This window comes from Ambystoma mexicanum, chromosome 8, assembly GCF_040938575.1.
Source record: "Ambystoma mexicanum isolate Mex_15411 chromosome 8, UKY_AmexF1_1, whole genome shotgun sequence".
In the NCBI taxonomy this organism is placed as follows: domain Eukaryota; kingdom Metazoa; phylum Chordata; class Amphibia; order Caudata; family Ambystomatidae; genus Ambystoma; species Ambystoma mexicanum.
The window spans coordinates 89,848,281-89,869,975 of record NC_090929.1 but is presented as its reverse complement, the minus strand read 5'-3'; the positions used below and the strand labels follow the sequence as shown (position 1 = coordinate 89,869,975).

At 44.3% G+C, this 21,695-nt stretch overlaps 1 protein-coding gene across 7 annotated transcripts in view; it reads left to right on the top strand.

Annotated features, from left to right (window-relative positions):
* The window catches only part of RALGPS1 (Ral GEF with PH domain and SH3 binding motif 1), a 2,625,553-nt gene that overhangs the window by 354,300 nt on the left and 2,249,558 nt on the right, over positions 1–21,695 (top strand). For 6 of the 7 annotated variants that reach the window (XM_069609374.1, XM_069609376.1, XM_069609373.1 and 3 more), the window contains exon 2: positions 1,331–1,427. The exons of the other annotated variant lie outside the window; for it this stretch is intronic. The gene's annotated coding sequence lies outside the window, so the exon portion shown is untranslated. The remainder of the gene's footprint in view (positions 1–1,330; positions 1,428–21,695) is intronic. 7 annotated transcript variants of the gene reach the window in all.

Here is a 21,695-nt window from a genome sequence, read left to right as displayed (position 1 = left end):
TGGTACTACCGGCCTGGTAACACTGGTGCGGGTAATACAGGCACATGCCCCCATGGAGTCCTTAAGGTGAATTACTGGCGTTTCCGCCACTTGGAATCTTCCAGTAATTCCAGCAGACCAAGTGGTGGAAACGGCACTACAGTTTGCCGACCGGCGGGATACCAACTATCTCGTAATGATGGCCTATATCTCTGTTTCATCCCTCCTGCACTTGGGGAGGCTCTGCCCCCCACCTCCAACACCATCAATTCCCCTGGATACAATTTGTCCTGTAAAACACATCCTTCCAAAATGTTTTTCTCGGGAGATATCTGTGCCTGGGCTGGAGTGGTCCAGACTCTCCCCTTGGAGATGATGCAGTCATGACCACTGCACTGTCAGCAGAATCTTCATGATTGTCTGATTTCTGGCCCTTTCAGTGATGTGTCCCCACGTCTGCAGTAAATCGAGGAACCCGCCCAGTGGGAGAATCGCAGATGAGGGAACCCTTTTCCTATGCTTGAGGCTGCATCTACTGCAGAGGAGTTGCCGAAGGGGGCAGTGGGGGCTGAGGAGGCTATAGCCCCAGGTCTTTTGGTTGTAGCCCCGGATAGAAGCTCAGTGTCTACAACCAAAGGGCTAGCTAGCCCCGAGTCCCGACATTAGCGTAACCCCGGATCTTTTCCAGACCTAGCAACACTGCTGTCAAGAGAATGACGCTGTAAATTAGGTTGTGTTATTAAATTACAAGGTATGTCCTTGCAGGGAAGACATCATACTGTCTAAACTGGAAGCTGCAACAAGGCAAGGGCAACAACAATGTGCTTAAACATATTACAAGAAAATACAAAATGGTGCTGCGAAGCGTAAGCCTGAAGTTCCTTTTGCTTTTGAGCTGACTGCCTGCCTATGAAGTGGTGTAATTTAAAAATAAACGCCCTTCTGCTGTTTACTTCCTTCTTTTGGATTCACTGCTTGGTATTTAGACTCTGGGAGCAAATATGAAATGCAAAAGCAGGAGAAAGTGCACTTAAATAGCACAACGAAAGGCATAATACGCATCACGTCCGCGTTACTCAGCTTCACAGGTTGCCTCTGTGCTTGCATGGAAACTAGTGCGGGCATCACCGGTAACCATGGCAACAGCTAGCGAAAGCTGTCTTGTGTGTGAATGAGATGAACGTCCAGGGGGCACTTCCATCTGCTGTCCAGCTTTTGAGGTGTATGTACAATGCTTGCACTGCCGATTGCAATGACAAAATATATGTTATGTTGATTTATACCGTGCACCGCTACCATTTGTATGTTCTCCAGGCGCTCTAATATGCATTTTTATTTTTTTTGGACACAGGAGCGAACCACCACCCTGTAAAAATACTGCAGCCACCCCAATAAAAAAGCTTTCTGTGATTGAATGGACGCGCACTCGGCTGCAGAAAACAAAATGGGTATGTTTTTTCCCCCTATCCGTTCATAAGTTATGTTATGTTATTTAGCATTTATATAGCGCTCTATATATCATTGGTATGACCTCAAAGCACTGGTGGGTTGAACGCCCTTGGGGACCGTAGTCCAGGTCAGTCGAGAGAGTAGGGTAGCATAGGGTACTTGGGTTCACTCAATATGTGACCAGCTGATGCGATTGCTTGATGGTAGCTGCATCCTAACTTTAGGTGTGGTGGGATTGAGAGATCAGTTGGATGTGAGCAGTCTGGTGGTGGATCTCCGAGACTGCATTCTGGCGGCATTAGGCCTCTGTAGGATGGTTATGTGTGCAGCTAGGCTGATTTTTCGTAGGGTATAGCTGCGTTCGAGCAGGATGTTGAGGTGTTCATGGAGTATTGTTCGTATGTGAGCAGCTAGGCTGAAATTGATCGAGGGGTGTAGCTGTGCTCTATTGTGTGTTGGTGTAGAATAGAGAGTGAGCATAGTGATAGCAGAGGTGAGTGTCTGGAGTGGAGGTTTTATTCTTATGAGCCCACTGTACCGGATTACATTCACGCATTTTGTGATAGCAAAACTCAGAGGGAGATGGCATAGGAGGCAGCTAGACATGTGTGGTAGGCTCAGGAAGCGAATAGTTAGTAGTCCAGTCCACTGTAATGTCATTGAGTTTGTGGTTCTTGTTGTCGTTGGTTTTCAGTGGCCTAGAATGGTCTAATTCAAGTTTACCGTAAGAGCAAGGTTTTTAGAGCTTTGCGGAACGCTGTGTAGTCTTGGATATGTCGAATGTGTGGGGGGAGTGAGTTCCACAGGTTTGGGGCCAAGGTTGAGAAGGCAGATCCTCCAATCCTGACTGAATTGGAAGTTGGAATCACAAGAGGGCAGTGCTTCATCTTAGGGTGCGCTGTGGGCGGCAGGGTTTAATCTTCTCTTTTAGGTACGTTGGGCCAGTTTTCTGCACTGCTTGCTGGGTATTGCACAGGGTTTTGAAGGTGGCCCTGGGCGAGAAGGAGTTTGCTGGCAGCATTTTGGGTTCTTTGGAGTTTGTTAAGTTGGTATGCCGGTGCTCCCAGGTATAAGGAGTTGTCATAGTCCAATATTGACATAAAAATGGACATAACAGCGGCGAGTCTGTTGGGATAGGCGAGGTAAAGGGAAATGTGCCTAATACGTTTGCGGTGGCAGTGACAGGATTTTGATACATTATTGATCTGACAGGAAAGGGTTAGTCCTGAGTCCACAGTGCAGCCAGGGTTTTGACTATTTTGGAAGGAGGCGGGGGGTGGGTGCCAAGGGATGGGGCCATGGGAGTGGGTGCAGGAGAAGGGCAGTATTGCCGCATACCATGATTTCAATTTTATCTGGGTTCAGAAGGAGGTGGTTTCTTGTCATCCATCGGTCAATATCACTGGGGCAAGCTTCAAGTTTTGGATGATGGTTGGTGCTTGTTTTGGGAATTCTTAGGATAATTTGGGTATCGTCAGCGTAGTTGTAATAGGAGAGGTTGTGCGTGTGGATGATTCCTGGTAGCGTGGTCAGGTAGAAGTTGAAAAGGAGATTAGAGAGACAGGCGCCTTGGGATACTCCAGTGTTTACAGTGCAAGCAGTTGAGACATAAGGGGGGAAGAACGCGATGTGTTTCCTGTTGCTGAGGAAGGAGGCAATCCATTTGAGTGCCCCACGGATTCCTAGAGAGTGGAGGTGGTCAAGGAGGATAGAATGGTTAACGGTGCCAAAGGCTGCTGACAGATCAAGGAGAATCAGCTCTGCGCAGCCCTCGAAGTCTGCTGCGACCTTGATATCATCCCAGAACGAGATCAGAGTGGTTTCTGGTCCATGGCGCGGCCTGAAGCCTGATCGCGCGGAGTCGAGTAGTTTGTTGGATACTACAAAGCGGTTGAGCTGGGAGTATGCAGCCCTGTCAATGAGTTTGCAAGAAATCTGGTGTTGGAGATCGGATGTAGTTATTAGGGTCAAGGGGGTCGAGGAATGCCTTTTTCAGAAGGGGTTTGACATGCGCTATTTTAAAAGCCTCTGGAAAGGTGCCAGAGGTGTGGGAGTCGTTTATTATGGACCCTGCATGTTCTACTGTGAAAGTACAGGAGATTAATTCTTTCAGAAGAGAGGCGGGGCAGGGTTCGAGGGGGTTCCAGAGGGTCTGCAGCCGGATAGTAGATCTAGGAACTCGTTTCTCAAGATGGGTTGGAGTCGAAGGCTGGCATTGCGGTCATTGGGGCAACGGGATCAGATGGGGTAGGTGTGGGTGGAGAGTTTGGTGTTAAGGGCTGCCATCCTATTAAGTGCAGTGTTTTAGAAATGTAGGGAGAGGGAATTGCAGAGCGTTTGCACGGGGAGTTAGGGCAGAGGTGCAATTTGGTTTCACGAATTCGGAGATAATCTTGTGGAGTTCTTTGCTGCTGCTGCCGCAGTTCAGAATTTGTTTATTGTAGTAGGCCTTTTTGGCCTTTCGGAACTCGGATTTGTAGTTACGGTGGTGAAGTTTAATAAGGATTGGGAACAATGGAGGGAAGCAACGGCAAGGAGTAATCACTAGGTGCAGAATGAGTGTGCAGCAGAAACCTGTAAGTACACAGTTGTGCGACAAGGGCTCTGCAACCTATGGCTCTCTCAATGTTTTGGACTACAGCTCCTATCAGCCCTAGCCAGAATAGTCAGTGGTGAGGAATCACGGGTGTCGGGGGGGCCGCAGGTTGCTGAACCCTACTGTAAGTTAAATGGCAAAACAGGGCCTTCAGGCCCTTGTCACTGGATGAGAAGGAATCACCCGTCCTGCTGAGTGCACCTCGTTGTTATTTACTGGTTGGCAACCAGGCACGCACATCAAATCCCATAAATGTGTGTAACGTTATAAGACGCGCATGCGGTAAAAAGCAAAATCCCAATGCTGCACACTGAGACATTTAAAAAAATGAAATTGAACTTTTATATCAAGCTTAATGCCGTTGAATAGCCTCTAAGCGCGGGAGCAGGTTTTCAAACCTGTGTTGCTCATCGTTGTCTTGCTTCCAAGGCAAACACGTTGCCCCCGAGCTGTCCTCCCACTTAATGTACGCATAGTTATACTGAAATGCATCCAGTAAATATAGAAATGCATGGCTCCACAACCTAAATATCCTATGTGCTGAGGAGCAGATGGCATATGCCCTGTAAACAAAACAAAAGAACACAGCTGAAATGCGTCCATGATATCATGTGAAATGACTTTTGATGTACACTGACAGTCGCCGTACACGGCGTCAGGGAAATATTGACTGCACTTGGGGTGCATAGTGGGCGTGAGGAGAGAAACAGCGACAGTGTACCCGGAAGACATATGGCCCTCATTACAGTGTTGCCGGTAATTCCAGCGGGATACTGGGAAGACTGCCTTACCGTTTACGCCATCCAATATCCCGGTATTACTGGGATGTTACGGGCGGCGGAGACGCTGGTACATTCCCAGATTACTGGAATTGCCGGCTTTACTGTGCCGGTGATTCTGGAATTTATTTGCCGGTTGGAGCCTGAACTCCCGGCAAGTCAGGCCTCCTGGTAGATCGCTGCCCCCACCGACAAACTTGTGTTTCCCCGTCCGGAAAAAATTCTGGTGCTGGAATTAACAGCATTTTTTCTGCCATTTTTTTCTGGACCGGGGAACTCAAAATGAGCCCCAAAGACCAATGCCTATATTGTTTTACTGTCACCCTGAGCGGCCCAGAGGCGCTTCCTACCTGTCGCAAAAGGTCAGCTTATATTTCATTTATGAGACCTCTTTAGTTAGTAGTCAAGTACAAAGTACAAGTTTGTGTTTGTGAGATGTTTATATTTTCATCAAGGTGGCACGTGATACAATCTTAACATTGAAGCATTCACTGAGAAACACGTTGCTTGCATTTCTTTTTAAATAAAATGGTTTCTGAGGGTGTTGATGGAGCCGGGATATCTTGGCACGTTGCTGGCGTAGTTTCTATTACAACTAACGAGGAATGACACGGCCAAAATCTCAAGCTACATACTCTATGATGAATTCATGTTGCATAGCACGCTTGTATCAGAGACGAGTCTCAAAGTGCAGGGCTGGGATTCGAACCTTTGTTGCTCTGTGTTGCCTCTTAGCTATTCTCCCAGCCCTATAATACACAGAAATGTTTATACTACGCGTAGGACATTGAGATTCTCGATTGTCACATGACACCCCTCCCTGTCGCCCGCACCCCAAATCCCCATCTTGCAGAAATAATCCTCTACCTGTTCCCTTTGTTGATCAGCATAATTCACTATGGCTCCATTGATTTGCAGGATTCTTTTGAGCATTTCTGCGAATGCCATTGTTCAGGTTAGTGTTATGTGTGAATCACAGGGGTAAACTACTTTATCTGTATTCTAGTCCCAAACCTTATATTCGTATCGTTTCCTGATGCATGGCCTAACATCATTCCTGGGGCATGCCCAGGTCCTCTGCTTTGCCCCAAGCCACTCATAGTAGGCACTTTGCCCAGGTCCTACCCAAGCCGCCCACTGTGGGCATTGCCATAGCCTGCAGCTGAAGCCACTGGTCACTTGGCCCAAGACAAGCCTTAACCCATGCCCCAGTCCCTCGAAACCCACAGCAGTCAACCTACTTCTCTATCCTCTGTCCCCCTGGCACATTACCGCTCCCTGTCCCTGCTGCTGTTTTCAGACTACTGCACCCCTATCTGTATCTTGCTTGTTTTATGTTTTAACTCCCCTGTACCCACTCTCCTTGCCTTCGTGCCCCTCCCCAGCTCTGTACTTCTTCCCTTGGTGTTCCCTTCTTCCGCCTGGCATGGAATGGCTCCCTTGGTGCCATTGCCATCTTCCCTTTCCCCTCATGCTGTGTCCTTCCCTTTTTGAACACAGAGGGGGTGAAATGACATGCCATAGGTTATTAGTTATAAACAAGAAAACTGGACTCAATAGAGATGTCAGTTTCTACGCAGGACTTTTTTTTATTTTGTCCGTTTTTTTAGTTATATTTTGCTGAAATGTTATTCAGATCTGTGATATAAAACATCTCAATATGCTTACCCCTTTTAACTGCTTCATTTATTTGACCTCAGATCCCTGGCAAACACACGCTCAAATTAAGCACCGGTTTACTCTCTTTGAGACTACTATGGTACAGAGTTTGCATATTATAAAGAAACCTAATAATAGGAATAAAAAAAATAATAATAATAAGGATCATTATAGCCTAAAAGAGCCATATCCTGTGGCCACTCTTGCCCCTCAGTGGCTGCTGGCCACAGCCGGTGTCCATGGCCAGTTGCTGCAGTACCCAGTGCATAGACTTCAGTCATTTACCTAGACCCAGTCTGCCGCTTGAGATAGCCAATGGGCCTGGCCCCTCACCAGGCCCAATGACCAATGCCCCCACTGCGTAATGGGCCACTAGTGACCCCCACACCTCAAGGCAGATGTGAGACCCATCTTGAGTTCCTGTCCACAGATGGTGGCCCACGTCCCGGTCTCTTGGGCTACCCATAGTCTATGGGCCAGTAGCAAGGCCAAGCTGTCAAAACTGCCATATTTGTTCTGTTGTGGTTATGTTCCACCTCTTTGGCCCCCCCTCTTGCTCTCTATTGTTCGGACGAGAGCCAGATAGCTGCAGTAAGCTCCCTTCTCAAACCTCTGCAGTGTAGGGTTAGCAAGGTCTCGAGGAAAGCCCGTGAAGTACAATGGGGCCATTTAGAATCCTGTTTTGAGTCCCAAACCAATCAGAGGATTTTCACTCAAACATAATGGCTGCCCCTTATTCAAATATGCATACGTTTTGTAGGTCTATATCTGTAACCCTACAGTCCCTTCTCTCTGCACTTATTAGCCAACCGTTGGCTCCACTTTCTTATTTACCTGCACTGAGCCTCCCGCTGGCTGCTTTTTTTGACTGCCTGCACTTCTCCCCTCCCCACCTTGTCACATCTCCTCTTCCACTTCCTCACACTTGTGCGATCTGAATGACAAAAGGCCTAGTAAGATCGTTGTTTTGTCCTCCCTCGGTCTTGTCGCGCCTAGAAACACTTGTGTGCAAGCGCGTTATAAATTACACATCATATCACATCTTTGTGAGCCGTCTGTGAGGAGACATAAAAGTAGGTTTGAAGGCTTTAGGGAGCACAAAGCAAAGTAACAAATTGTGGAAAGGACCCCCACATTCTCAATGGCTTACCAAGATGAGAGCCCTTTGCATCCACTGATCTTGGAAGCCCTGCATTAAAGCTTTCGCTGCCTGGTATATATGCTAGAATAGTCAAGGATGGGGGACCATGGGAGTGACAGTCTCAAACATCTGGGGATCTGACTGCTGGCTCTCAAGAGGCTTTGGACTACCATGTCTGTCAGCCCTAGCCAGCATTGTCAGTGGTGAGGGATCATGGGAATTGCTGTCATCAACAAATGCTTCATTCGACCAAAGCTAAACAGCCAACATAATGAAATAATACATGACATTCATTGAATAGATAACGTCTCATGGCAATTAGTACATACTTTAAAATTCTACAATGAATCTATTCATCAAATATTCTACATTTCTATAGTGCAGGATATAGGAATAACCCAGAATTTACTAAAACGGGGGTCAGCTAAAATCAGGGATGGCATAGTCCATTGCTGAGTTGGTAACAATTTTCCCCTAATGATCTATGCTCTCTTTTTACATTTCGACACTGTCAACTACATTACTGAGCATGTATCAGTGGTTTTATACAGGAGCATAGCATCACGTATGTGCCGAATGTTGTGCCCGCGCACTAGCCGTTTGATGTTTGCAAGTCTTAGGTTGTTGCACCGTGGGCAAAAATTTACATTTTCATGGGAACCGAAACATATCGGGCAAGCAACTGATGAACTCATGTGCCAGGAAAAGATTAAGTAAGCAAGAAGTACAGTGTCTATTCTAAGTCTCATATACACTGATCTTGTGAGAGCAGGTTGAACGCAATTAAGATATTTCTGGTAGCCAAGATCATGTTTGATAGGAGGATCGCATAGGGGCAACATGCTGTTCTTGAAAGCAAGACCGTGCAGAGCAACAGAGGTTCGAATCCCGGATCTGTGCTTAGAAACTGAACTCAAATATGGTATTGGGTCATTATAAAAAAACAATTAAAAGTTTTAAAAAAAATTAAAATATTTGATAGTCCAATGAGCTGATCCTAGTGTCCCAGTGTTGCAATATGCTAGTGCTCTCATCGTAAGTAGTGACCTATGTGCTTCTTTGATTGTTAAGTTATATTGTCAGTCCTAGTCCACAGTTCGGGTAATCCTAGGGATATCAAAGTATTTTATTATAAGTCTGCCCCAGTCCTGGGCTAGCAAGTCTCCTGGAGCGTCTCTGTACTTCTCTAGCGGGGGGAGAGGACCCTACTCACACCCAGAACAGTACTGGGCTTAATTCAACATCACCTTGTATACATTTGTGGTTCGTTTCTTAATGTAGAATTGTATTCTGACCACTCAGTGGCAAACTCAGCATTTTTACAAATGTACTTTCAATGGTTGCCAATGTGGAGGATAGAGTATAACCGCAAAGTTCAGCGCCATACATGGCCACCATCTTTGCCTGATTATTATAGATGCTAAATGCAGGTGCAAGTGCGCCAGTGCCATGATCTCGGGCATCACATTTTAATATTACATTACTAGCCCTTTCGAGGCTTAAATTAGCCTTATCTTGTCAGTCACTCCATTTGCCAACAACCATAAATCCTATACCTAGATAATTGTATTTTTTTACTTGTTGAATATGATGTACTAAATCTAATTTGAGGGTTTTTTTGTATGGCAGGTGAGAAACCATACATTTAGTTTTGCTAGGTTAATGGTGAGACCATTGCTTTTACAGCTTTTATTGAACATGGATAATTGCTTTTTTGAGCCTATTGGTGTCAATGATATTAAAATCCACGTCATTCACAAACAATAACAGAGTTGCCCTCTCTGAAGCTGAAATAGGGGCATCAGCCTGCACAGGGTACAAAATAAGAGCGGGGCCAACACACATCCTTCTCAGACGCCATTCTGTATCGTCAAGGGTGCAGTGGTATCTCCGGATAGGTTCTAACAAACGTTTGTTTTGTTACCATGGGTACAGACTCTGTACGACTCTTAAAAGATGGTCCGGTACACAGACCTCCGATAGAGATTCCCAGAGTTGTAGCACAAAACATCTGGAGCACCACAGGCAGTGCTCCAGATACGAATTTGAAGTGGGAGTATTTTAATCCCTATTTTTAAAGTTGGGACTAAAATGATTTTTTAGGGAGTAAAAATGTAAGTCCAATTCCCAATGGAAGTATTTTATAAGCAAGTAAAAACATGTTTTAACTGAACACCGGAAATGTTTTTGAAATATTTATATCTTTGCACCTAGTTATTCATACACATTAAAAGATACACGTGTATTTCTTCCGATCAGACAGTAACAATATCATTTTCCTCCTGTGGCACTACTGGTAAAAATATATCCATTCAGCTGTGTGGGTGAAAAGAGGGGCTCAAGGTCCACTGTGTCCATTTCCTATTTTTTGTTTGGAGTATTTTTAGGGCCTCATTACGAAGTGGACGGTAAGGGGTTAACGGCACCGGTAAAGGTGCCAGACATGTTAACCCCTTACCGCCCTATTATGAGGTCCGCTCGCGGGACCCCCTCTGGACGCCTGGTTTTACCAGACGTCCTTAGCGGGTCCCGCGAGCGGCCCAACATGCTAACAACGGGCCCGTCATTAACAGGCCCGTTGTTAGCATGCTCCCCATTCCTATTGAGCCCTATGGGGGCTCAAATGGAAATGGGGATGGTCCGGGTCCCCTGAATGGGGAAATACCGGGCCCTCCAAGGTCGGAATGGCCCAGTATTTCCCCATTCAGGGAACCCGGACCCGAGTTTGGAGGCAGCCATGCCCTTATTAAGGGCGTGGCTACCTCCAAACTCGTAATGAGACCCTTAGTCTCTATTTAAATGTTTTGGGAGTATTTGCCTATTTTTAGGGAGTAAAAGTGGCCAATACACCCCTTATCTGTAGGGCTGGCCCTGCTCTAAGAAGACGATCAAGCCTCTCCTTGTAATATGCAGTGTTCCTTATTCTGCATATTGTGTTGGCGGAAGCAGAAATGATGAGGCTACATCGTCCTATACATGATAAACTCAAAATTGACATTTTACAAAAACACTATGCAGTGTCTCTTCTACTTTAGCCAACCTTTAGCATTGCTTTAGACAAGACTAAGAGTTGAAATGAATTTACCTGTGAAATTTGCTCATTTGCTTCTTTAAATATATATATATATATATATATATATATATATATATATATATATATATATATATATATATATATATATATATATATATATATATATATATCCTGGTACTTACCAGTAGTATTCAACCTTGCACACCTGAATCAGATCAGCCTCGCTGACACATTTTATTTGGGTAGAAGGAACGCCATCCAACATCTCCAACGATCACTAGTCACCGGTCCACCCTAGTCCCAGGTATGACACTGGTCCTTCCTCTCTCTCCTGCTGAGCTATCTATAATTTGTATAATTTTTTTCTGTATCTTGCATAATTTGTAACTTTGTAAGCTTCGCATTATCCTACCTGCTGCGCCCTTCTACCTACGGGTCTGGAGCGCATTAGAAATAAAATAAACAAACAAACAAACAAACTAGTTGATTTATTGTGTAAAGTGAGTTTAATATTGTTTAGGTTTGTCTTGAATTCATTATTAGCCCATTCGCACATTCGTGTTTTCGCAATTTGTTTGTTGGGGCTGTGTTTGCTGAATAATGTTGCATCAAATGACAGGACTTCCCGTTTTCATTGTGACTGCGGCAATGCACGCTCCGTCCTGCAAAATATACTAACAGGGATCCCATGATTGGGTTCTTTGGGAAATGTGCTGTGTATACATATGTTCATATGTGATCCGATATTAGTAATATGCACTGGGCACTTTATTGAGTAATTGTTTACATGCAATCTTGTACCTATAAATATCAAATAACTGGGTACATGCATATTCGACATTAGGCAATTTACTGACCAATATTTTGAATGGATTTTTGCACTTCAATGTATTGAAGAATTGTTTATATGCATTTTCTGCACCGACATTTCTCTAGTATTGGTTAACCTTGGAGTGGATTGTTTACACGAGATGATTATGAAGCCATCATTATGATATATTTCTGCCATTCAGCACTTCCACTGGCCCATGTTTACATCTTATTTTGGATGAGTTTGCTGTAAAGTAGTTTTAATGTAATGTTTTTAGAATGCAACACACATTTAAAGTTCAGATGTTTCTGCGAAAAAGACATTTCTTTTACATTTTATTATTTTCCAAAGTGTGCATATGAGGCTATGACCAATATACTTTCCATGTGTAATCCAGTGACCTTGCACCTTGTTTACATTACATTTTATTTGTAAACATTGTGGTTTTTAATTCTTGGATTGGTGAGAATGAGCCACATCAGCATTCATTCCAACTAGATAGAGGACACTCCGAGATGGCGGTCTGTGTAGATGCATGATTAAGCAATACTGAGTACTGGAGACCAAGGAAGTCTTGGGTTACACACCATAGAGTTTAGTACATAAAGCAAACCTGATTCTGGTACTCTGCATCTGAAGAAGCTTATGGCTAGTCGCCAAACGCGTTATGTGATTACTCCTTATCTGCTGTTCAGGTCGTAGGAATTGAAAATAAAGGATCGTGTCCCTGAAACCCCTCTTTTTGTCTGCAAATATATATAACACCAAGAAAGTTATGGTGGGTTTAAAAAGGCTTGAAAAAAACCCTTTCACCTGAAATGTGAAAGTAGAAAAGTCCATTTGAGCCAAATCCCACATTCCACAACTCCACCTAGAGCCCTAGTAGCCTAGGGCTCAAATGGACTTTCCTACTTACATGATACTTATATATATATATATTTTGGCGAAATGCGTTGTTTTTATTTTGTTGCACACCGGCTGTCTGCCACTATGGGAATTAAATAAAGAATTATCGGCTTGGGAACGCAGCCGAGGTGTGATCGTGTCTCTCTTTTAACCTAAAAGCTCATTTATCTTGACTTGCCATGGTCGTATCATGGATCATATAGAGATCACGAAAATATGAGAACAATACGGTATCTCTTCTAGACAACCAAACCAGGTTCTAGTCACAGGAGGTCTTATATGTTCCATGTTTGGGGAGAAGAAGGGGGAGGGAAAGAAATCAAACATCTTTTCTAAGTCTATAAGCAGAATGCTTCAACCAATGCTACTTACTCTTAACAATGTCAGAGGAAGTGGAAGAGTGTAAATTGCATGACCTTTAACCCTATTGACATCACAAGAAGTGATGTCATATCACCATTGAGCATGGTTGTATCACAAGAAGTGACATCACACATTTAAAATGAAAACTCAAAATATAAGTGTAAGAATGAACAAACAACAACTGGTACTAAAGTGGACAAAAGGCTAGTTTAGAGGCCAGTCACATATTGACCACAGTGCCGGCTGAAAATGCCATGTATGCCATCATAATATGTCATTTCATTTTGCTTTTACATCGTGCCAAATGTTAATGTTAAAGGATATTCACTACTGTAGTAGTTTCAAGAGTGCATAAGCTTGTCCGTGGGGTGGTGTGCTCTGCCCCCACCCCTCCTAGGGGAATCCAGACATGAGTCTGTTGAAGGAGGGAGGGATGCCTTGCCTTGAAACACTTGTGTATAGGTGCTTTATAAATGTCATATCATATCATATCATGTGGTGGGGGAAAAATGTTTTGTGATAGCAGGGGTGCATATCAATCCTGTTTGGTGGGCAGTAGCTCTGCAAACGGGCTGAGGCGTATATGAATCATGTGTTGTGGTCGGTCATTGGGATTAATTCCTAGATAGATTTGCATGGAGACCCAGAGATAGGTAAGGCCATCTTGCCCTTGAGGCCCTGGCATCCTTAAAACAAAAGAAAATGAAAAAGAAAGCAAACGTGCTCTAGAGCGCCCCGCTTCCCTCTTCTGTGTTTCCCGCTCCCTCCTTCATGCCCATCAAGTCACTGATTGGCCTCTTCTCCCTCATAAGTCTCCTTCGCAGGGAAGCCCTCTGCCCATGCAGCCCCTGCGGCTAAGGGCCCTGAGGCAAAGGGCGGCTCCAACAGAGGCAGATCAAGAAAGTGTCTGCAGGCATCAGCAGGGGAGGCCGGTGGCCAGGCATCAACCAGCAGCGACGAACAAGGTAGGAATGGCCAGGGTGGTGAGTAGAGCAATCACTCTACTCAGGAAGCCCGGCAACATAACAAACCTACATACAATGGGATAGTACTGTGATTCTTAGCCTGTGTCTCTCTAGGATAGTACTGTGATTATTAGATTGTCCCACGCCCTTAGATATTAGAACATATTGACCCGAATCACATCTAGAAAGCACCACAACAGACTACTACTCTGATTATTAATGTGTGCCTTCTAGGATAGTACTGTGATTATTAGCATGTGCCTTCTAGGATAGTACTGTGATTACTAGCTTGTGCCATCTAGGATAGTACTGTGATTAATAGCTTGTGCCTTCTAGGATTGTGCTGTGATTAATAGCTTGTGCCTTCTAGGATTGTGCTGTGATTAATAGCTTGTGCCTTCTAGGATTGTGCTGTGATTATTAGACTGTGCGGCACCCTTAGAGATTAGCACATATTAACCTTAATCACAACTAGAAAGCACCACAATAGAATAGTACTGTGATTATTGGCTTGTGCCTTTCTAAGATAGTACTGTGAATCTTAGCCTATCTCTAGGATAGTACCGTGATCATTGGTTTTGTGTCTTTCTAGGATAGTACTGTGAATCTTAGCCTATGTTTCTCTAGGATAATACCGTGGTTATTTGCTTGTGCCTTTCTGGGATAGTAATGTGAATCGTAGCCTGTGCCTCTCTAAGACAGCACCGTGATTACTAGCTTGTACCTCTCTAGGATAGTACTGTGTTCATTGTACCTCTCTAGGATATTAACTTGTGGCTTTCTAGGAAAGTACTGTGAATCCTAGCCTATGTCTCTCTAGGATAGTGCCATGATTATTGGCTTGTACCTTTCTAATATAGTACTGTGATTATTTGCTTGTGCCTTTCTAGGATTGTACTGTGAGTCTTAGCCTATGTCTCTCTAGGACAGTACCGTGATTAATAGCTTCTACCTCTCGAGGATAGTACTGTGTTCATTTTACCTCTCTAGGATAGTACTGTGTTTATTAGACTGTGTCGCACCCTTAGAGATTAGCAAATATTGACTTGAATCACATCTAGAAAGCTCCACAATAGAATAGTGTTGTGATTACAGGCTTGTGCCTTTCTAGGATTGTACCGGGACTATTAGCTTGTGCCTCTCTGGGATAGTACTGCGATTATTGGCCTACACAGCACCCATACAGATGTGTGGATATTAAATTGAATCACATCTAGAAAACACCACAAAAAGAACACTGCTGGGATTACTAGCCTGTGCCTCTCGAGGACAGCACAGGGATTATTACCCTGTCCCACACTGGGATAGTATTGTGACTATTAGCCTGCACCACACTGGGATAGCTCTGTGAATATTGGCCTATGTCGCACCATTAGATAATTGTTAAGAAGGCCTGTAAACCACATCTAGAAAGTGGGATAGCACTGTAAGTATTAGCCCTGCTGCACCGAGATGGTACTGTGATCATTGGCCCTGACATTCTGAGATAGTGCCGTGATAGTACCAGAGATTGTTTGTTGCTGTAAGTCTCTTCCAGGAAGAGACACATTAGGGACAGCCACTGACATCGATATAACCCTAGTAGACTTCCCCAACCGGACAGCCTCAACTCGAGACAGCGACTGAATTACCCTAGCGATATATCCTGACTAGACCACCCCCAACAGACCCAGTCCAACACCACTAGACAGCCGGACCAAAAGCACAAAAGGCCGACTCTGCAACAACAAACCCAACAAAACCAACCAGAAAAATGTGTGCAACCGTACAATCATAACAAAAGAGCCAACCAATAAAGCACTGCACGAGGGCTACCGCCCCATCAGCCGCAACCTCAACCCCAAGGAAACCCAAAGGAATCACAAACCAAACACATTAACAGAAAGCAAATGGCAAATAACTCCAAATGCCGCGAAAACAAATTGGACCAAAGGAAAGACAAAGAGCAGAAAGAACAAACCCAACTGAACACCACCGAAGACTCACAACTGCAGAACACACTCCCACTGACAAGAACGATAACATAACCGGCGCCGAGAGAAGAGAGAAATCCCTATACCTAACACCATACCTCGCAAATAACCACTCACTTGAACAAACTGACCCAACATACAAATCAAGAACGACCAACAACCAAACACAACCACGCAGAAGAAGAACGGACAAAGCTAGAGGTAACAAGAACATAATTGACATCCTAACCCCTTACATCACCAAAACAAGCAGACCCTCCCCTCAACAGATGCAAAATTTAGAAGAGCCACCTGATGAAAAGAAAAACCCAACACTGAAACTAGAAGAGCTTTTTGATGACACAGACACAACTGTACCAACATCTCAACTAGAGATCGACTTGGAAGGAAACCTAAACACCAGTCAGATGACAACATCGACAATAAAGCACAAACCAAACTATACCTTTAAAATCCACTGCAATTTAATAAACGCAAGATACATGTTAAAACACTCAACAGAGATCTTCAACCTTCTCTGCTTCAACAGTATTGACATCCAATTCATCACAGAAACATGGCTGGGTGTGAACTACAAAATCACACTCCAAAACTGCCTCCCCACCAACTTCAAATTCCTACAGTTAAACAGAAAAAATTAAAAAGGAGGAGGCCTCGCAATAGCATTCAAAGATCACCTGAATGTAAAAACAGACGAACCTCTAAATATCATGAACTGCGAATCCATGGTCATACACCTATCATTGAATCCAAAAACAAACATTACATTCATACTGGTTTACAGACCACCGACATATGATGCAACCTTCGTCAACAACTTCATAGAAGCGATCACCAACATAGCATCCGACACAAGCTTTTGATAATCCTGGGGGACTTTAACATTTGGTTCAAAGAAAAACACGCCAACTCTCAAAACTCACTAATCTGGCAGCTAACAACCATGAAACTACAACAGTTGGTCGAAGGGGCAACGCACTCGGCAGGACACACCCTTGACACAATCTTCACTAGAAAAAACGTATCACCACTACACCACTGATAGAAATACTTTGGAGCGACCATCTCATCGTTCGATTTGTGATCACACTACCAACCAAATTCAGCATTTAGCCCCTCAGGCTCCAAACCACCACAAAAAGAAACTGTAAAACGGTCAAAACAAGCAACCTAATAGAACAACTGGGGATGACCAAACCTTCAACGGCAGAACTAGAGAAGGCAGACTTAGATGGGAAAATGGAGCTACTTCACAAATAGGTTGCTGATACAATCAAAAACATCTCCCCGGAAAAACATTCACCCCCTCAAGAAAAAGAGGAATGGCAAAATGGTTCACGCCACTATTAAGCACCATGAAAAAGAACAACAAGAAGCTGGAATTACAATGGAGGAAAGAATACGACCAAGATGAGAAAACCCAGTTCCAGAGACAAATCTGATCATATAAGAAGGAAATTCAAAAGGCAAAGAAAAGACATTGTGATGACAGAATCACCAATGCCACCGACACACAAAAAGAAATGTTCAGCATTATAAACGAAATGAGAAACCCACTGGGTTGTGACAACACCCCAACCCCATCAGAGAAACTATGCAACGACCTGGCAGACCACTAAAAAAAGAAATCAATGACATCCAACAAATCATACAAAACAGACCAACCAACCCTAACACTCAACCAACCGGACCTGATGAGGACCCACAGCACAAACTCCAAAACTTCCCGGAAATATCAGTAGAGACATTCGTCAAGCTCATAAAACACAGCAAGAAAGCAGGATCACCAGTGGATCCCTGCCCCCCGGACATCTATAATTCAATCCTCGCACAAGGAACGCCATCAAAATATTACAGAAATATCTTGAATCTGTCGCTCAGAACAGAGACTGTACCACGATCCTTCAAATCAGCATATATTAAGCCACTTCTAAAAAACACAAGTGGCGTCGTGGAAGACCTCTCCAACTACAGACCGATTTCAAACATTCCCACCCAGCAGAACTCCTACAAACATACGCATGCAAACTAACCCAAGAACACGTAGAAAAACACCAGTTGCTACACCAACCACAAGTCGGCTTCAGACCCACAAGAGGAACAGAATCGGTACTACTATCCATCTGGGACGACCTAAAACATATGCAGACTCCAACACAACCTCGGCTCTGATTCTGCTCGACCTCTCGGCAGCTTTTGACACAGTAAGCCATGAGACCCTAATCAAAAGATTAGAAGATATAGGTATAACGAATATGTCACTACTCTGGATTAAATCATTCCTAGCAGACAGAACAGAAACTGTATGGATAAAACCCTTCAACTATACTCAACGAGTTAATGACTGTGGAGTACCACAAGAATCCTCACTATCACCACTATACTTCAACATCTACCAGACTCCGTTTATCAGGATTTTCAAAAAATACATTACATGCTACAACTACGCAGACGACCCTCAAATCATCTACAACATCGAAGATACACGAGCCGATCACTCAACACTAGTAGAATGTCTAAAAGAAATCAATGACTGGATGAATGCCAACAACTTAAAAATCAACCCAGGAAAGACAAAAATCATGATTATATCCAAAAACCAAGAGAACAACACCTACATTCCCTGAACGATGGAACTGGGAACCGCGCCCACACCATCTAAGGTAGTAAAAAATCTGGGAGTCCTAATGGACAACGCTCTAACCTTAGAACCACAAGTAAACGCGATAATTAAGAAATGCTTCTTCCTCCTTCACTCAACAAGTAGAATCCTACCTTTCCTGTCAACCCTCAAAACACTGACAATCGTCACCCTCATCATGTCAAGAATCGACTACGCAAACAGCCTCTACCTGGGGATGCCAGAAGAATTGCAGCGCGAAATGCAGCAGCTAGACTCCTCCTCAAACTATCCAGAAGAGACCACATCACTCCAGTGCTAAAAATACTACATTGGTTCCCAATCAAACATTGTATCACGTTCAAATCAATGTGCATAACACACAGGACAATTAGCGGACAGGGAGCAGAATTCCTACTAAAGAAAATAATCTATAAGCCAACGAGACTCCTCAGATCAAGCAATGAAATCCACCTAAAACCAAAACCATACTTCAGGAAAAAACTAGGGGAGCTCCTCTTTCTCCCACCTAGCTGCAAAACGCTGGAACAACCTCCCGAAAGAATTAATAAACACCAAAGACCACCTAAAATTTAGAAAACTTCTAAAAACCTGCCTCTTTAACACCTCTGAACCAAATTGAAACAACTAAAACAATCAAACAGGAAACACAAAGAACAGACTGACAGAATATATGATGCACAGACAACACCTAGGACCGACTAAGGGAAAATCCTACAAGAACAAGAGAGACAATGCTAGGTGGAACAGAACGCAAGTGGCAACCCCATGAGGACAGAACAATAGTAAACATGCCTAACACTACCAACAACCTTACCCACTCAGAAAGTGTGTAGGGTATGGGCGTAGTTCACAATGAAATCGATCTAAAAGGACTAGGTTGCAGAACGACAAACTGGGATAAAAGAGATGGCCAAATACAAAGATGGAAACACAAAGAGTAGCTGATTTAGCATAATGACAGAGAGATGAGACAGCCTTATCATGCTGAAACTTAATCACTGAAAGGAAAACAGCCTCCTCTAAATCACAAAGGAGACACAATAGGAATGTGCATTTCTCCTAACAACAGGATTACTAACCAACCCCCAAAACTGCTAAAAGCCTCCCCACACACCTCTCACACTCTAACCAAACACAACCACACCTTTTAAAACCGCAGCAGCCCACGCACACTTCACCACACCGCAACAACAAACACACCACACAGACCCCCTAACAACAGCACACAATGGACTCAGAACCGAATACCACACCAATATTCACGGCAAACGGTGTTAACCGAGCTGAAGCTGCCAACAGTACTTCACAGTTCCCTTGCTCTTCTCCAAACTTTGTCCAACTAACACACCTAACCTAGCCCCCTTTTGTTTCAAATCCACCAGAGCGCCAGGGGACCACTCCAGTGGTGATAGTGCACAGTACAAATATCCTTTAACATTAACATAGATTTGGGAAACTGTAAATCAGTGTGTAATGTAATGTTTCATGCGGGAGGGGGTCAGGACTCTGCTCAGGCAGCCTGCAATGTGAGTGGCTTATTGCCAGGGGCAGCCTCATATGCCCCAAGCAGTGCCATCATATGGCAGGTTATATATCACACACGCGTATGATCATCATACGTTGGGTGCAGCGTAAGTAGCCCAAGAGCTGTGATCCAATACCATTTCCAGTCCCACTCACCCAAGGGCTTCTATCTTTTTATAGCAGGGGAAGCCTGTTCTGACAGTTATGTTCTTTATATGTCAGGTGCAGCCTCCCATGCTCGGGTCTTTCCAGCTTATGACAAGTGTAGGTTATTTTCCCAGGCACATACTTTGGGGTGTGCATTAACGGTGACTTGCCTTCATTTCCCTTGCTACCCCTAAAAATAAAAGATTAAAAAGGTTTTTGTTTTTTTTAATGGCAGCTCCTGGGCTCTGGCCGGAGCCATGTGGCTCTTTGTTTCTGTAGTGGCTGGCTTTCTTGTTTAGGCCTCTTAAAAAAAACATGGGGTTCCACAACTGTATGATATGATATGATAGGTTATTTATAATGCACTTAATACCCAGAGGTTTCTAAAGCTTTGACGACGGACAAGACCCAAAGCGTCTTTGTCCGCCGGCAAAGCTTTGTAAGAGATGGCTTGAATTGAGCACTTTTCAAGTCATCTTTTATAAACCTCAAAATATTTAATGCAATCCGCGACCTGGGGAAACAAAGGGACAGTAACTTCCTCTGGGGACCCCTCGCGTGAGCGGTCACCAGAGGAAGTTACAGTGATTGACAGAAGTGCTAGCCAGTTACAGCAATGCTGTGGCTGATAGGCACTTCAGTCAGCTCGCCTCACTTAATGACAGGCATATCTCCCGTCGCGGCTGCGGCTGGATAATGCGTCTGCCAAAATGTGGTGGGACCAGCCCCACTTTTTGGAGACTGCCAGGGCCCAGCCCCAGCTGGGCTTGCCCACTTAAAGCACTGCTTGTGTGTATTTTCCCTGAACACCAGTTTATGGATGCGCTTTCTGCATTTGCTCGTGCGTTTTTTCCCTGAACACCAGTTTATGGATGCACTTTCTGCGGTTGCTCATGACATTAAATAGACCTGTTGTATTTGTGTTTGCTGATACCCAGAATATGCATTTGAATGCTATAGACATGTGACAGAATAATCCCCCTGTCAATACTGTTCGCTGTGCAGAGTTTATACACTGTGAAATTAAACCTCTCTTCGTATCTTTACTTTCCTGTGCGTGGGTTTTCTGGCAGGCTTCAGAAAGCTGGGATTACAGGCTTCTGGCACGCATGCTGAGTTTCACAGATATTCCAAAACACGCCATATTTTGCTTGGAAGTATCCATGCGGACTCCGAAAAGTGATTCGGTGTGCATGCAAACATGACAACAGAAATAGATGTACTTCTAAACCCTTGTGGAAGTGCCCCACTTTTTTCAGACTGTGGTCGCCATCCCCCTAGGTGTTTTAGAGGCCGTGTGTAAAAACAAGACACCCGACCGTCTTTTTCGAAATTATGATTTTAAGCGCGACCTGGGGATTCGAACCAAGGTAGGCAGGTTCACGGGTCAGGCACTTCACCAGTACACCATATAAAGTGGTGAAAAAGAAATAACTACTAAAGGTGAACTGTCACATTTCGGGAGTGCACTCTCCAGGGGAAACGCTGGCATTGATTCTTGGGGTTTTTAAACATGATGGGTCGAGGCTCAATGGCTCAACAGAGGATCAGCAAGCGGCTGTTGACAAAGGGAGCTCTGCATGTTTGCGGCCGGTGACAAAGGAAGCTCTGCATGCTTGCGGCTGGTGACAAAGCAACCCCTTGCTCACTACTCTTAGAGAGGCACAGATCCACCCTACTGATGAGGTCCAACCAGACCGACACACGTGTCTGGGGTTTCTGTTG